This window comes from Protopterus annectens, chromosome 8.part0 (assembly GCF_019279795.1).
Source record: "Protopterus annectens isolate FY-2018-M chromosome 8.part0, PAN1.0, whole genome shotgun sequence".
In the NCBI taxonomy this organism is placed as follows: domain Eukaryota; kingdom Metazoa; phylum Chordata; order Ceratodontiformes; family Protopteridae; genus Protopterus; species Protopterus annectens.
In genome coordinates, this window is record NC_056741.1 from 301144570 (window position 1) to 301162984 (window position 18415).

General features: G+C 45.0%; 1 protein-coding gene across 1 annotated transcript in view; it reads left to right on the plus strand.

Moving 5' to 3' along the window:
- Positions 1-18415, plus strand: part of PRCC (proline rich mitotic checkpoint control factor) — a 791791-nt gene that overhangs the window by 451389 nt on the left and 321987 nt on the right. The window lies entirely within an intron of this gene.

Here is an 18415-nt window from a genome sequence, read left to right on the forward strand (position 1 = left end):
TCACCATCCCTCCCAGCCATCTCCCCAACCTAATGACTCCTAGAAGACCTGTGGAATTCATGGGAACCTTTGGTTCCTGTTTGAACTTCTGGTTATTTCTTTCTTATGCTATTGCTCCAGCTGTCTTTTAGATGCTAGGCAGCAATTTCGATCTAAGGTGGTTTGGGTAGAGGAAGGAGCTCGAGACTGTGATGCAAGTCTGTGAACAAGGCAGCCGAGTTGGATCCGAAGGTTGGATCTATGACCCATCTGAGGAAGAATGAAGGACAACACTTATGCCAAGTTTTGGTAAGTACATAACCTAAAATTTGCCCAAATTTATGCATCATTTTTACAGGGCAAGAATGAGTTCATATTATGCGAACTGCGTCGAACCTCTGCTGTGGCTGAAGGTGGATATGACATTATACAGTACTAAGGTGCCAAGATTTATTGCCTGTATCTTTCACCCCTCTACCTGCCAACAATCAAACCTCCTCAATTGTACATATGCCCATTTGTTCCCTGGTGGTGTGGTGTCACCCTCCAGATCTGCCAGGACAATATCCTGTATTGGGGCTGGGGGGTGGGGTTGAGGCCCTCATGCTTTCACTGGCACCCTGGCAATTGGAGCAAGCCACTTAGCAGAAAAGGGTAAGGCAGCAGCAAACCTGTTAAGTACTGACATCGTTGATTTATAATTTTGCATTAGTAGTTTTACAGGACAGGTTAAAGTATTGTATGGATGAAAAATTACCATTGCAGTAAGTTTTCAGGTAACTTTTTGTATGTTTAATTGTGGAATGACCGATGTTCTTAGTGTTTCACAGTTGCAGTCATTACATTTGGGTAATCCTGCTGGCAGGTCGTCAGGGGTATAAAAGATGAGGCCAACGCCATTTTCTTTCGTCTTTCTTGCCGTGCAGTGCCCGAAGCAGAAGCAGTTTGCAAGTGCCAGTTGGCAGACTCCTGAGATTTTCGTGTTAGAGGTTCAGATCTGAAGTCTTAAGTAACCCATTGAGGAAACTTTTTTCTTGCTCCAGACCAATGTCAGAAAAAGTTAATAATTGTATTTCTTGTGGGAAGCAAAAACCTCTTAAGGATTTTCATTCTTACTGAATTCCTTGCCTAGGCCCTGATCACAACGATGTTCTTCATTCCACATTGCTGCAGTCCTAACCATTGCTGCAGTCCTAACTATTGGGTAGTCCGCTGTCCAGTCGGCCCGAATACCAAAGTATAAGGCTGACGTCGGTCAGGGCGCATTAGACTGACGTCAGTACGTCAGGGTACTAATGCGCATGACCGACGTCATATCCTCAGTCTTTTTTGCCGCATGGTCCGATGCAGAAGCAGTTTTGCGAGTGCAGGTTGGCGTTCTGAAATTTTCTGAAGTCGGAGTTTCAGACCGAATCAAAGTTGGCTAAGTACCCGTTGGGAACATTTTGGTTTTTCTTGCCTCAGTATTTAACCGGATGTCAGAAAAAGTGAATAACTGTATTTCTTGTGGGAAACAGATACCTCATAGGGATTACCATACCTTGTGTATACCTTGTTTAGGGCCTGAGCACGACGTTGTTGGATGCCGCTCTTGTGCTAGATTTAACAAACGCACTATTAAGAGAAGGTTAGACTGTGCCAGGTTAGTGTTTGGGAAGCGTTGCAATTATAAAATGCCGTCGGATGCTCCGACGCCCGCTTCGTCCAAAAAGCGCAAGGACAAAACAGCAAAGCCTAGGGTGATGAACCGGCAGTCCCAGACGTCGGTTCTTTAGAAGGCTCAGTGGAGCCAGAGGTTTTGCCAGGAGTTTCTTTGGAGTCTCAGGCAGAGACTTTACTGTTACAGGATGTGCCTTCTCAGGAGGTAGGCCAGGCTGAAGGGGCTTCTCAGGTAACTGTTCTTCCCTCTCTTCCCAAGGTAGTTAGAGCCTCTCCTTCTGTTTCCAAAACTTCTTTGAGAGGTAGGCCAAGTTTAGCTTCAGTGGGGGCTTCTCCTAGCACTTCAGGTTCTGTGCCTAAGAAACATATGCTTAAAATGGCAGAAGATTTGATTACTATGATTAGAGGTTCTATGCCCCCTCCTGATAAGAGGCCTAGGGTGGAACCTGAGTTTGAGAGTTTTGAACAGTGTTCAGAGGCTTCTGAGTCTTCTGCGGAAGATTTGCAAGAGTATCCTCCTTATTCTGATTCTGATGTGGATGATTCCACTCCTACAGCTTCTCCTCCTGAGGATTTCTCATTTTCAGAGACTCTGCATTCCATGAGGGAACACTTTAAATGGGAAGGCCAGGATTACTCTGATTCCAGGAAAAGGCTTAGGGAATTCTTGTTTTTACCCCAGCATAGGCCCTTAGCTATACCTCCTGTGTTGAATGTGGTGGAAGATGTTTTGCAGAGGCTTCCCTGAATCCTGATTCTTTGCCTCCTGCTCCTGTTAAACCTGATAGGTACTATAGGGTGCCTGAAGCTCATAAGTATCTTTTAAGAGTCCTAGGGCAGACCCGAAACTGTTTCTCAGGGACCTAAAGGTGTTAAGGCCTCTGTTGTTAAAAACCCTGTTCCCACTGATAAAGAGGCAAGGGCTTTGGATAGATGGGGAAAGAAAGTGTATACTTCTTCCACTTTAGCCATGAGGGCGTTGAATTGTCAGTTTCACATGCTAAAATATCAAAATTATCTCCTTTCACAATTGAAATCTAAGGTGGATGCTTTGGCGGAAGGTATTGAGTGTAAAGAGTTGCTGGATTTAGTTCATGTGTCTGAACAAGTGGGTAAGCATTCTTTGCAATGTGGTTTTGATGCTGTACAGGCCTCCTCGAGGGTGGCTGCCACTAGTTCTGTTCTTCGCAGGCATGCCTGGTTGAGGGATCAGAATTTAGCTGAGCATGTTAAGACAAGGATTTTGGATGCTCCTTTACAGTCTGATGTGTTGTTTGGTTCACCTGTGGAAGCAGTTTTAAAGAAAATGGAGGACAAAGCTAAGTCTATGCAAACTGTTAAAGATTTTTTGCAGGTGCAGCCACTGAAGTTTAGTAGAAATTGGCCTACTAAGGGATGGACATATCCTGCTTATGATTCCCAGTCTAGGGGTAGGTCTAGACGTGGTAGGGGCAGAGCTCAAGGTTCTTTTAGGCCTAGAACAGGAGTTCACCTGCTCAGACTTCTGGTGAGGGCAGGGGTCAGTCCTTTCGTAAACAGACCCAATGACCTGCCTTTTCAGCTGCCAGTAGATTCTCGTCTGGCAGCTCCTTTGGGAGGAAGACTGTCTCTTTTCAAAGAAAATTGGGATTTAATTACTCAAGACAGATGGGTGTTGGATATCATTCACCACGGTTACAGGTTTTATTTCCATACATTGCCCCTTTCAAAGGCATGCCAGACGTTCCTCCTCCACAACGGACAGAGGCTCACAAGCAAATTTCTCTGTTACTCCAAATAGGGGCCATTCAGCCAGTCCCTGTATCAGAAAGGGGCCTAGGATTTTATTCTCGCCTGTTCCTAGTACCAAAGAAGGGGAACACGTGGAGACCAATTTTGGATTTATCTATCCTCAACACTTATCTGGACATTCCAAAGTTCAAGATGTTGACGTTACAACAGCTTTTACCTCTGCTGGGCAAAGATCACTGGATGGTAACTTTAGATCTCAAGGAAGCTTACCTTCATGTGCCTATAAGACTAAGTTGCAGGAAGTATCTGTGTTTTCGAGCTGGAAATTCTCATTATCAGTTCTCTGCATTGCCCTTTGGCTTATCTACTGCGCCCAGAGTATTCACAAAGGTTCTGGCTCCAGTGATAGCTTACTTCAGGCTACAAGGAATTCAAATCTATCCTTACTTGGACGATTGCCTGATTCTGGCTCAAGAAAGGAAGACCTTCTACAGCATCTGGAATATGTTATAGCAGTGCTAAGATGCCTAGGGTATTCTGTGAACGAAATAAAGTCCAGTCTAGTACCCTCTCAAGACATGTGCTTTCTGGGTGTGAGACTGAATACAGCAGCCCAGATGGCCTTTTTAACCCCGGACAAACAAAAGAGTCTATCCCTTTACTTCCATCAACTATCTCATCAGTCCGTGCTGACTGCAAGGACAGTCCTTCAAGCATTAGGGTTCATGGCATCTTGTATTCTGGTGCTTCCCAATGCCAAACTGCATATGAGGAAGCTGCAATGGTATCTCAAAAATGTATGGACACAGCACTGCCAGGATTTGGACACTGTCATTCAAATAATACCTTGCCTTCAAAAAGAATTTTTGTGGTGGGCTCAGGAATGTCACCTAAACAAGGGACTCTCTGTGACCCGGCCAGAGGCGAGTCAGATTTTAACGACAGATGCCTCGGACATTGCTTGGGGAGCTCATCTAAATGGAAAGTGGATACAAGACAAGTGGCCTGCCAGACTACAGCATCTACATATCAACATGAAGGAGATGTTAGCAGTCCAGTTTGCATTAATGGCTTTCAAGGAGTTACTTCTTCCAGGGCAGGTGTTGATTCTAACAGACAACACAACTGTCATGTGGTACATCAACAAACAAGGGGAACACATTCTTATCCTCTATGCAGGCAAGCAATGATTTTATGGGAGACTGCGCTCAGCTTGCAACTAACTCTTCAGGCAAGGTTTCTGCCGGGAGCACAGAACTCCTTAGCAGATGTGTTAAGCAGACAAATCATGGATCCCCACGAGTGGAAACTGGATCTTCATGTATTTCAGAAATTGACAGTGTCATCGGGAACTCCAGACATAGATCTGTTCGCTTCTCCACTAAACCACCAGCTGCCAAAGTTTTGCACAAAGGGGTTTCATCACACAGCTTGGAAAGTGGATGCTCTTTCTTTCAGTTGGAAAAATCTTCATGTGTATGCCTTTCCACCTCTGCCTCTTCTTCCAAAGGTGCTCTTAAAGGTCAGACAAGACAAGCCAAGGATGATTTTAATAGCTCCAGATTGGCCTCGGCAACACTGGTACCCACTACTAAGGAGTCTGGTAAGGAAGCCTCCATGGCCTTTACCTTTGATTCCACATCTGTTATCTCAGAAGGACGGTCATCTGCTCAATGTCAAGCTCCACTCTCTTCATCTAACAGCCTGGCATATTCTGTGTTGAAACACAGCAGGTCTCAACTTCCTCAACAAGTTTTAAATGTGATTATGGAAGCTAGAAGACCTAGTACAAGGAAAGTGTACACAGAAAAATGGAAGAGATTTTATTTTGGAGTACAGCAAAGAATTTGGAGATTTCTGAGCCTAATTTGAGTGTGGCTCTTCAATATCTTACTGAGTTATTGGACAAAGGTTTGTCCTTCTCTTCCATTAAGATTCATGCTGCAGCAATTTCAGCTCACTATGATTGTGACCCACCATTGTTTTCGCATCCTTTGTTCAAGCAGTTTCTTAGAGGGGCAAAGAATATAAGACCCCACGTAGAGCTCCTACTCCTGCTTGGGATCTCAATTTTGTGTTGGAAAAACTTACTCTACAACCTTTTGAGCCTGCAGCTACTGCTGAATTGAAATACTTGTCATGGAAGACTGCTTTTCTGTTGGCTATTACTTCTGCAAGAAGGGTGTCTGAGTTGCAGGCCCTTATGGCAGTAGAGCCCTTTTGATTTTCCATAAGGATAGGGTATCATTACGTACTAATCCTTCCTTTATGCCTAAGGTGGTTTCTAGTGTGGCTTTAAACCAAACTATTCATTTGCCTACTTTTATGCAGACCCCCAAAATAAAGGGGAAAAGATTTTGCACACTTTAGATGTACACAGGCAATTGCGTTATTATTTAAGCAGGACTAAGGATTTTAGGCAGTCTCAGCAGTTGTTTGTTTCTTTTGCTTTGAGTTCAAGAGGGCAAGCCTGTGTCAAAACAAACTATTTCTAGGTGGATTGGGTTTTGCATTGCATTTTGTTATTCCCATCATGGCAAGGAGATTCCAGCTGGGATTAGGCCTCATTCCACTAGGGCTACTGCCACTTCAACAGCATTTCTAAGGGGTGGCAACTAAGGATATTTTGGAGGCAGCTACTTGGAGTTCAGTGCATACTTTCTCTAAGCATTATCACCTTCCTCTCTACTCTAAGTCTAGGGCTGGTTTTGCCACAGCTATTTTGCAAGGCATGTTGTCAGCTCCTGCTTCTTTATGATTTGCCAGCCTCCCTTACCTCTGCTTTGGGATTCTACCCAATAGTTAGGACTGCAGCAATGTGGAATGAAGAACATAGTACAGTTTTGTACCTACCATAAATGTAGATGTTCGAGGATCCACATTGCTGCAGTCCAATTTACCCTCCCTCCTTCCCCTCTGTGTTTAGGGGTGGTTGTGTAGGTGAGGTTATATGCTGATATTTTTGTATATATTGTACATATTTTTGGTGCAGGTATATTGGGCCTTGTTTTTTTAGGGTCTTCTGACATCTGGGGCAAGAAAAGACTGAGGATATGACGTCGGTCATGCGCATTAGTACCCTGACGTACTGACGTCAGTCTAATGCGCCCTGACCGACGTCAGCCTTATACTTTGGTATTCGGGCCGACTGGACAGCGGACTACCCAATAGTTAGGACTGCAGCAATGGTTAGGACTGCAGCAATGTGGATCCTCGAACATCTACATTTATGGTAGGTACAAAACTGTACTTTTCTGGTTGTCGGTTTTGTGCTAGATTTAACCAACGCACTATTAAGCGTCGGTATGATTTTGCTTTAAACTATTTTGGACGCCGGTTTAATTACCCTGAAATGTCGGACAGCCATCCGACTACCGGAGTTCACAAGAAACGCAAAGAAAAGGAGAGAGCCAACCGAGGCCCAAAGCCGACGAAGCTTCTCCTAAGCCAGTCGCTAGTTCTCAGTGAGGAGCTTTTGCAGCCCCTGACGCCCGCTACTTTAGAGACGCAGGCCGCTACCGACTCCCATCTGGAGTCGACCATGCCACTGGAAACTCAAGGTATTGGTGCCTCGGATATTATCCCTTCAGATGGGTCCGGAGCCGCTGAGCAGTCACCGGCTTCTGAGGGTGTATTCAGACCTAAACATCTTTACGTCAAACCGACTTCAGCTTCACAGGCAAAGACTAAAGCACCTTCTAAAGCAAAGAAACAAACTCAAGAGCCATATGGTCAGGCCTCTATGCCCAAAAAACAGATGCTCAAAATGGCCGAAGACTTGATTACCTTGCTCAGGGGTTCCCATCCCCCTCCTGATAAGAGGCCTAGGCAAGAGACTGACTATGAATCTACAGATCAGGTTTCCATTTCTTCTGATTCCTCTTCTGATGAGGAATATTCTTTTCCCCCCATGAGGATTCTGATGCTGAAGAATCTATTCCTTCAGCTTCTCCTCCAGAGGACTATTCTTTTGGGGAAAACTTACATACCATGAGGGAGCATTTCCACTGGGAGAGCCAAGATTTTTCAGAATCTAAAAAGAGGCTCAGGGATTTCCTTTTACTACCTCAACACAAGCCACTAGCCATCCCACCTGTTAGACATTGTAGATGTGTTCTAAGAGTCTAGTCTTACCCCTGACTCCTTACCCTCCAGCTCCTGTTAAGCCTGACAGATATTACAGGGTTCCTGACTCTCATAAATTCCTTTTTAAAATCCCTGCTGCAGACCCAGAAACTGTTTCTCAGGGTTCCAAAGGAGATAAGGCTTCCGCTGCAAAAAACCTTACCCCCTCTGACAGAGATTCTAGGGCACTGGATAGATGGGGAAAAAAGGTTTACACATCTGCTATCTTGGCTATAAGGGCCTTAAACTGTCAGTTTCATATGCGCAAATATCAGCAACATGTCATGGCATTGCTTAAACAGAAAATGTTGTTAAACTCTGAATGTGCAGAAAACAGGGAAATGCAGGATATATTGCATGCATCTGAACAAGTTGGAAAGCATACTTTGCAATATGGGTTTGATTCTTCAGAGGCTTCCTGCAGGGCTGCAGTTACAGATTCTGTTAGGAGGCATGCTTGGTTAAAGGAACAAAATCTGCCTGATCATGTTAGTTAAATTATAAGATGCACCTTTACAGCATGATACTTTGTTTGGTGTTAAAGCAGAAGAGGTTCATAGGTTCATACTAGGCTATCTGCCCTAGGGCATTTATAAGCCTAGCCAGAATGTGTTTGGCTTTCGCCACCCATTTTAAATTTATTTTGCTATGCCCTTTTTCGAGGTTAGTATACTGTGCCTCTGTCTAACAGTGACACAGAAGTGATACCCGGGGTAAACCTACGATCTCCCATCCACTCAAGATTCCTCTTGAAGAGAGTCAATGAGGGACTCTGCCTAACCTGGACTGGGATTTTATTCCAGAGTGAAGGGAGCCTCTGGGTTATGAATCTGTCCCTCCAGCATGTCCTATTTATTTCAGTGCTGAGGTTCAAGTCTCTGGAGCGCGTAGCTCGATGGGATTTGGATTTTCTGAGGTGCAGCATGTCCATTAATTCCGGGTTGGACATGGCTTTATACGTCAGGCACAGATCGCCTCTGAACAGGCGGTATGCCACTGAGTAGAGCTGGAGTTTCTTTAACCGGGCAGCATATGGCATCTGTTTGAGCCCTTTGATCCTCTTGGTGAGGTACTTTTGGGGTCTTTCCAGTTGCTGCAGGTGTCTGGTAAGGTACATCCCAAAGGGGCATTGTACCCAATTATGGGCCTGATGAGGGATGAGTAAAGAGGCACGATGACCTCCCCTGATCTAGATGTGAATCCCTTCATGATTAGGTGGGCTATATAAAATGTTTTTCTAACCACTTTGGCCACGTGGTTGTCAAATGAGAGATTACTATCAACTTGGGTCCCCAGGTCCCTAATTACTTCTTCTGTACTTAATGGATTTCCACCTATGTGGTAATTTGTGGGCACTTTGTTTTGCCAAAGGGGATGACTATACACTTTTGGCATTTAGCTTGAGGCCATGGCTCTGGCACCAGTTGTCTGTTTTATGAGGCCCTTTTGGAGGATGCTTGTGTCGGCTGGAGAGTCGATTATGGCCCAGTTTGCAGTCATCTGCGAACTTGGTCAGCCACAGTCCTTCCGTGTTGGCCTGTACCTCCGAGAAATATATACCGAACAAGAGAGGTCCCAGGACTGAGCCTTGTGGGACACCACTTGTAACTGGTTTGGAGTCTGACATGGCTCCAGCAATTCTAACCATGTGGGTTCTGTCCTTGAGCCAGTTTGCAATCCATCTAGTGACATAGGGGTTTATATTTAAGCTGGTGAGTTTATCTATAATGCCAGAGTGGGGTATTGTATCGAAGGCTTTTGCGAGGTCCAGGTAGGCTGTGTGGACCACCTTCCCCTCGTCAATGGCCTTGGTGACTGTTTCAAAGAAATCAACCAGGTTTAAGAGGCAGGATCTGCCCTTAAAGCCGAACTGGGTAGGATCCAGTGTTTGTAGGTCCCCAATATCTTTATGAGGTCCATGATGATCCTTTCCATAGCTTTGCAAACCAAGCTAGTCAGGCTTATGGGGCGATAGTTTCCAGGATCCATTGAGGCACCACCTTTATGGAGAGGGACCACTGTTGCTGTACGCCACTCTTTGGGCACATATCCTGTAGTAAGGCTGAGATTGAACAGTAGTTTTATGTTTGGGTTTAGCTCTTCTTTGAGTTCATGTAGGACGCAGCCCGGGACACCATCTGGTCCCACTGATGCCGTGTTTTTTGCTTTGGAGAGGGCGGCTCTTAACTGAGCATCTGAGATGTCAGGGGGGCAGCACTCTACTGGGATAGATATTTGCCCTTTTGGTGGGGAGAGGGGGGAGAAGTTTGCGCTGAACCTGTCAGCTAGGATGTTGGCAATGTCTGTGGGTTCGGTGTATTTTTTGTCATTTTGGACTAATTCTGAGCATATCTGGGAATTACCACCCAGGTTCCTAACATAACTAAAGAAAGCCTTGTGATTAATGTCCTGTGCAATTTTTCTCTCGAAGCTGGCCTTAGACAATTTTATGTGTGCCCGTAGTTTTTTGCTAATACTGATCAGGGATGCCTTCCCTTTTTGGGATTTTGCTTTATCATTTAGTAGCTTCCTCCTTCTATTGTATAGTTTGTTTATGGCTGGGGTCCACCAGACAGGACGTCTGCCTTTGGAGGATTGGGTCTTGGTTTTATTTGGGATCGCATGATCCATGCATTCCTGAAGGTGTTCATAGAATGCGTTTATAAAGGATTCTGCGGTCTGGGCAGATTTTCCACAGGCCCAGGGGCTTTGAAGGATTCCACCTCAGTTTTGAGGAGTGTAAAATTTGCTTTAGAGAAGTTTTTCACTGTGGTTTTCTGGGCAGGGGGTGGGGTCGGGATTTGAATATCCAGTGAGATTAGTTTATGGTCTGATCTTACCAGTGAGGGATACACTTCTGGTCTGGAGCATAGAGTCCCCATGTTGGTGATGATCAGGTCCAGTATGTTTCCCCTCTTGTGGGAGTGGTAACAAGTTGTTCCATAGCATTTGAGTTTATAAATTCTAGGAACCTTTGGGCTAGGGTGTTGGAGCTAGAGTAATGCTCCCAGTCTATGTTTGGGTAGTTGAAGTCCCAATATAATGGTGTTTGGAGAGACCTTCATATTTTCCAGTGTTCTCAGGAAGGCCGAGTGGGGTTCCTGGGTTTGGGAGGGTGGTCTGTAGCAGGCTGTAAACTGGAAGGCAGTTTTACCCACTGTTAGTTGCACATGGATAGTCTCTGATGCTTCGTGCTTTGCCACCAACCTGGAGGTGTGGGTATCTTTGATGAATATCGATACTCCCTCCTTTTGTGGTTCGGACCAAGTTTTGGCGGGGAAAAGCATGGTATGAGGTATAACCTGGTAGTGCTGGGGTGCTCTCGGGAGCCCTGAACCAGGTTTCTGTTACTGCACAGATATCGATGTTCTCCATGCTAAGGAGAGTTTCGAAGCGTGCATCTTGAGGTTTAGACTTCTGGCGTTGAGTAGCATTACTCTTAGTTTCTTATCCCTTGTGTTACCTATGGAGGTGGGTTTGTCTTTTGAGCCTTGCCTAAAAAGGCACTATGGGGGTAGCAAGAGCCTTTGCCAATATCCGAAAGCCCAGGGTGACAGGTGCAAGCCGTCCCTAGCGAAGCATCGTGGCTTGTCAAGCATATCATCCCAAGCTGACAGGCATTGGATCCCCTTTGAATGACACCAGTACTTAAGCCAATTGTTGAAATTGATCATCTTGTCTTCATAGTGTGGCATCATTCTTGGTGAGGGTAAGATGCTACTCAAGGTCAGGGTCATACCGGCCTGGGCTACATGCTCAGAGAGCTCCTTTATGTCTCTTTTCATGTAGTCCAGGGAGGTACATCTCAGGTCATTCACACCAGCATGGACAATGACTGAGTCATATTTGTACTTGCCTTGGAGTGACCTGAGTGCTTGTGTTATGTGGCGGATCCTAGCGCCCGACAGGCTGCTCACTGTGACCCTCTCCTTGTTCAGCCTGGTGAGCGGGACGTCAGTGTGCCTGACGATAGTCACCTATTACAAGTGTATCAGGTGTGTTGTTTAGTCTTAAGGGCTGTGACTGGCACACTGGCTTTGTGAGATACGTGTTGCACGTGTTTTGTTTTGGGGTAGCGGCTGCTTGGGTGTCTGCTTTGGAGGTCTCTGCTGCTTCGGCAGTTCTTTATTTAGAGCCTCCAAGTATGTTTTTGTGTGATTATGTGTTTGGTTTGCTGTCGTGGTAGGTCTGTGTGAGACTGGAATTGTAGTGAGTGTGGTTTCCTTCTCCTCCTGACTGGTTATGCCAGTACTGAGTTGAGAGAGCTTGGCCTCCAGTTTGGCTATATGATTGCATCTCTCACATGTGTTGGAATTTGTTGGGAGGAGGAGAGGGTTGTCTGTGTACATGAGGCAGTTGTAACATTGCCTCAAAATTCCCAGATTCACCAGCTGGACCGGAGAGGAGATTGACAACTGACCTTTGGACATGCTAGAATAATATTGGGAATTCCTTAATAATTGAAAACCAGGGCCAGTGGGGAGTGAGGGTGTAGTGCTTTTAATTTTTAGTGCTGACTTATATAATTGCTTTAGTGAGCAAGTGCCAGGTAACTTAAGTGCAATGTGTTGCAGGTAACTTAAATGCAAAAACGACAAACAGTAACTTTCTTTCAAGTGAAACAAGGAAATAAGTACAGTAAGCTATGCAGATATCACTAGTGATCCACAGAAGCGCTGAGAAGCCGCGTATTAGGTGGAATTAGCGTTCCAGGGAAATAACAAGCAAACAAACAACAAGCATATAAACAAAGCTATATTCAGCAGGCCTAGATCTAGTCTATGCTACAGCAAACAAGGTGTACCAATTTCAGTAAGATACAGTTCAAATATTCAGGCACTATAAACTATTCAGGCACTATAAACCTTTAACCAGAAATTCCCAGCTCAGAAGGGCAGAGTCCAGCCTCTTCTCCCACAAGAGTGCAGACCACAAACCTTCTTAATGTAAAATAACTGGCCTGAAGCCCAAGTGCTTAAACCAGAACTAATACACTTTAAGAATAACAGACACTTGGCTCTCAATCAGCAGTTCCCAACTTAGAAGGATGAAAGCTACCTGTCCTGCCACCACAGTGCATGCCACAAACCTTCCTAATGTAAAACAACTGGTCTGAAGCCCAAGTGCTTAATCCAAAAGACTTAGAATGACAGCTAAACTTTAATCAAGTTACTACCAAGCAGTAATAAATACAATTGAATACTTTAGAGAATGCCTGGATTAGTGCTCAAGTTACACAAACAAAGCTAGATCCAGCAGGCCCGAATCCAGTCTATGCCACAGCAAACAAGGCGCACCAACTTCAGTAAGAAGCAGCGTTAAAGAAAATGGAGGGCAAAGCTAAATCTATGCAAACGGTCAAAAGATTTTTTACAAGTACAGCCACGTAGGTTTAGTAGACACTGGCAAACAAAGAATTGGTCCTTTCCTGTGTCAGACAGACCTCAAAGGGGCAGATCCAGATGCCCTAGAGGCAGATCCCAGGCGCAAGGTTCATACCGCTCAAAGCAATGGGGGGCTTGTACCTCCAAAGTTGGGGAAGACGCATCTCAACCATACAGGAAACAGTCCCAATGACACCAAGCACTTATCTCCTGGCTGCACCCTTAGGGGGAAAATTAGCACTTTTTTCACAAAATTGGCACGTTATAACCCAGGACAAATGGGTCCTAAATATCGTGTCACATGGCTACAAGTTCCATTTCCATTCCCTGCCAAAGGCAAACTGCTGGCCAGATCTGCCAAAAAATCAATGGGCAGAGGCACAAAAACAAGTCTCATCCCTCATGGACATGGGGGCCATTCAACAAGTACCACAGCAAGAGCAGGGACAAGGATTTTACTCGAGACTGCTCTTGGTACCCAGAAAGGACAAGGCCTGGAGGCCAATACTGGACCTATCTATTTTAAACGCATTCCTGGTTATACCAAAATTCAAGATGTTGACTTTGCAGCAGCTTCTGCCCATGCTGGGCAAGAACGCTTGGCTTGCGACTTTAGACCTAAAAGAGGCATACCTGCATGTCCCAATCCGACAAATATGCAGAAGATACCTCAGATTTAAGGCAGGCTCAATGCATTACCAATTCTCTGCACTGCCCTTTGGCTTGTCTACTGCGCCCAGGGTCTTTACAAAGTGCCTGGCACCGGTAATTGCATTCTGCAGACAGAGGAATACAAATGTATCCTTACTTGGGACGACTGCCTAATTCAAGCAGAGAACAAGGACATTCTTCTTACAGCATCTGGCGTTTGTGAAAAGACTACTAACATGCCTAGGGTACATAGTCACCGAAAAGAAATGAAAACTAGTACCCTCTCAAGAGATATTCCTGGGTGCAAGCTTAAATACAACTGCCCAGATGGCTTATCTCATGCCAGACAAAGGCAACTGACTGAACTACCTATTTCAAAATGTTGGCAATCAAGGACCAGTTATCTGCAAGAAAAATTTTGCAGGCTTTGGGCTTCATGGCATCCTACTAACTCATATGCAAGACTGCATATGAGGAAACTTCAATGGTACCCAAAAAGTGTTTGGACTCAACATTGCCACAACCTGGAAACTATGATTACTCTCATTCCCTGCTTGCAACAGGAGTTTCGATGGTTGGCAAAGGCTTGTCACCAGAACAAGGGACAGCCATTCATGTTACCTCCAGCCAGGCAGACACTAACAACGGATGCATCAGATTATGCCTGGGGGGCCTACGGTGCCCGAAGCAAAAGCAGTTCGCAAGTGCCGGTCTGCCAACTCCTGAGATTTTCATTTCGAATCCAGAACTGAAGTCTTCTACAAAGCTAAGTACCCCATTGGGGAAACTTTTTCTTGCCTCAGACCGATGTCAGTAAAAGTTAATAATTGTATTTTTTGTGGGAAGCAAATACCTCATAAGGATTTCCATTCTTATTGTATCCCATGCCTAGGCCCAGACCACAACGTCTCACGTTGTCTGTTTTGTGCTAGGTTTAACAAGCGCACTATTAAACGTCTGTTTGATTTTGCCCGACATTATTTTGGTAGAAAATTCAATTACACCATGCCATTGGAACTACCAACGACTGTGATTCACAAAAAGCGCAAAGACAAGGACAGGCATCCGAGGCCCAAAAATGGTGACGAAACCTCTTCTAGGCCAGTTGCCGGTTCTCCAGTTTTCAGTGAGGCGCCTTCACAGCCCTTGACGACCGCTTCTATGGAACCACAGGCCATCTCTGACTCCCACATGGAGATGGCTGGGCCTTCGGATATACCGGATTTACGGCATACCCAGACTACTACCCCTTCAGGGGGATCCGGAGTAGCTGAACAACCCGCAGCTGCAGAGGGTGTTTTCAGACCTACTCAGTTAACAATTAAATCTTCTGCTAAATTTAATACCCCTTTAAAAACAAAGAAACAACTTCTACATTCACCAGCACAGGCCTCCATGCCTAAGAAACGGATGCTCAAAATGGCCGAAGACTTAATTACTCTGATCAGAGGGTCCCACCCTCCTCCTGATAAAAGGCCTAGACAGGATGCAGACTATGACTCATCCGACCAGGTATCCATCTCCTCAGACCACAGATACTCTTTACCCCCTTATGAGGATTCTGATGCTGAGGAGTCTATTCCTTCAGCCTCTCCACCAGAGGACTACTCCTTTGGGGAAACCTTACAGACCAAGAGGAAGCATTTCCATTGGGAGGGCCAGGATTACTCAGAATCCAAGAAAAGGCTGAGATTTTCTTTTACTACCTCAACACAAACCCCTTGCTATTCCGCCAGTGTTAGATATCGTGGATGATGCGTATTCTGAATCCAGTTTAAATCCAGATTCCTTATCCCTTGCTCCAGTTAAGCCAGACAGATACTACAGAGTCCCTGACACTCACAAATTTTTTTATAAAAGCCCTGTTGCTGACCCAAAAAGTATATACATCTGCAACTTTAGCAATGAGGAGCTTAAATTGCCAGTTTCACATGCTTAAATATCAGCAATATTTGATGTCTCAGTTGAAACAAAAAATGCTTCCAAATTCAGATCTTCCTGACTACAAGGAAATGCAGGATTTATTGCATGCAGCTGAACAAATGGGAAAACATACTTTGCAATGTGGTTTTGATTCATTAGAGGCCTCCTGTAGAGCAGCAGTTACAGGGTCTGTCATTAGAAGACATGCTTGGTTAAAAGAGCAGACTTTACCAGATCATGTTAAAACAAAATTATTGGATGCACCTTTGCAGCAGGATGTTTTATTTGGAGTTAAGGCAGCAAGAGGTATTAAAGAAAATGGAGGATAAGGCAAAATCTATGCAAACGGTGAAGGATTTCTTACAGGTTCAGCCTCCTCGATTTAGCAGAAAATGGCCAACAAAGAACTGGTCCTTTCCAATCTCAGACAGACGTCCAAGAGGCAGAGGTCAACCACAAGGTTCTTATAGGCCTCGACAATGGGGTGCCTCAACTCAGAAAGAGGGGGAAGACAGGCCTCAACCTTATAAAAAACAGTCCCAATGACTTCCCACTACTGCTGCCAAACACTTCTCTCTTGGCAGCGCCCTTGGGGGGAAAACTGGCACTTTTCTGTCACAATTGGCATATGATCACCAAAGACCAAATGGGTTCTCAATATTTTATCACAAGGTTACAGGTTCCACTTTCACACTCTGCCAAGGTTAAATGGAATGCCAAATCTGCCACCAAATCAATGGGCAGAGGCTCAAAGGCAAATTACAGCACTCGTGAACATGAGAGCTATTCAAAAGGTACCAACACAGGAGCAAGGACAAGGATTTTGCTCGACTCTTTCTGGTTCCCAGAAAGAACAAAGCCTGGAGGCCCATTCTGGATCTATCTTCTCTAAATACTTAGCTGGATGTTCCAAAATTCAAAATGTTGACACTACAGCAGCTTCTTCCCATGCTGGGCAGGAAAGCTTGGCTCGTAACTTTGGACCTCAAGGAGGCATACCTGCATGTCCCTATCAGACAAAATTGCAGAAGATACCTCAGATTCTTAGCAGGTTCAATGCATTACCAATTCTCTGCACTGCCCTTTGGGTTATCTACTGTGCCCAGGGTCTTTACAAAATGCCTGGCACCAGTAATTGCATTTTTCAGACAAAAAGGAATTCAGATTTACCCATACTTGGACGACTGCCTTATTCAAACAGAGAGCAAAGACATTCTTCTAAAGCATCTGGCGTTTGTAAAAAGATTGCTAATTTGCCTAGGGTACACAGTAAACGAAAAGAAGTCGAAACTAGTGACCTCACAAGAGATAATATTCATGGGTGCCAACTTAAATACAACGGCCCAGATGGCTTATCTCATGCCAGACAAGCAACGACAACTGACTTAATATTTCCAATTGATGGCTACAAAGACCCAACTCCCTGCAAGAAAAATTCTGCAGGCCTTGGGTTACATGGCATCTTGCATACTACTAATTCCATATGCCAGACTGCATATGAGGAAACTACAATGGTACCTAAAGAGTGTCTGGTCTCAGCACTGTCACAGTTTGGAAACAGTGATACCACTTATTCCTTGCCTTCAACAGGAGTTTCGATGGTGAGCTCAAGCTTGTCACCTCAACAAGGGACAGCCTTTCACTCAACCCACAGCCAGGCAAACACTGACCACAGATGCTTCGGATTACGCCTGGGGAGCACACATGGAAGGAAAATGTATTCAGGGCAAGTGGCCCGCACAACAAAGGCATCTTCACATCAATCAAAAAGAGATGCTAGCTGTACAGAATGCCTTTATAGCTTTCAAGGACCTTCTGCATCCAGGACAACTTCTACTAAAGACAGACAACACCACAGTTATGTGGTACATAAACAACCAAGGGGGCACTCATTCATGTCCCCTCTGCAAGCCATGACCTTGTGGAACACAGCTCTAACCTATCAAGTTCATCTGCAAGCACAATTCCTGCCAGGACAGAAAAACACACTGGCAGACGACCTAAGTAGAAACATCATGGATCCGCACGAGTGGAAAATAAATCCACAAATATTCAGAATGATAACACAAAAATGGTTGAGCCCGGACATAGATCTGTTTGCATCCCCAATGAATTGCCAGCTACAGAAATTCTGCACAAGGACTTCCCACCCACAAGCATGGAAAGTGGATGCCCTCTCATTCAGCTGGAAAAAACTACAAGTGTATGCTTTCCCACCACTACCTCTCCTTTCAAAGGTGCTCATAAAAGCCAGATAAGAAAAGCCAAAGATGATCCTGATTGCCCCAGACTGGTCACGCCAGCACTGGTACCCAATCTTAAAGAACTTAGCACAAGGTCCACCATGGATTTTGCCTCAAATCCCACATCTTCTGACTCAGCAAAACAATCAGATAATTCACAGCCAGCTCAAGACTTTAAACCTGGCTGCATGGCAGATTCCTTAGTCAAGCAAGTAATGCATCTCTCCAAAGCTGTTATGGATGTCATTCTGAAGGCCAGAAGGCCTAGCACCAGGAAAGCCTATTCGGATAACTGGAAGAGATTCTGTGCCTGGAACCAGGCTCACAGCCTTGACCCTCTTGTCCCAAATATTCCTCAGATTCTACAATACTTGACTGAGATGCTGGACAAAGGCCTCTCCTTTTCATCCATTAAGATCCACGCCTCTGCCATCTCTGCTCATTACAACACAGACCCACCAATTTTTTCTAATTCATTGCTAAAACAGTACCTCAGAGGGGCTAAAAACGTAAGGCCGCCCCGTAGAGCACCAACCCCAACTTGGGAATTCAACTTCATCTTGGAAAAATTAACTTTACCTCCTTTTGAGCCAGCTACCTCAGCAGACTTAAAATATGTCTCTTGGAAAACTGCTCTGCTCCTGGCAATAACCTCAGCATGAAGAGTTTCAGAATTACAGGCACTAATGGCAGTGGAACCTTTCATCATTTTCCACCAAG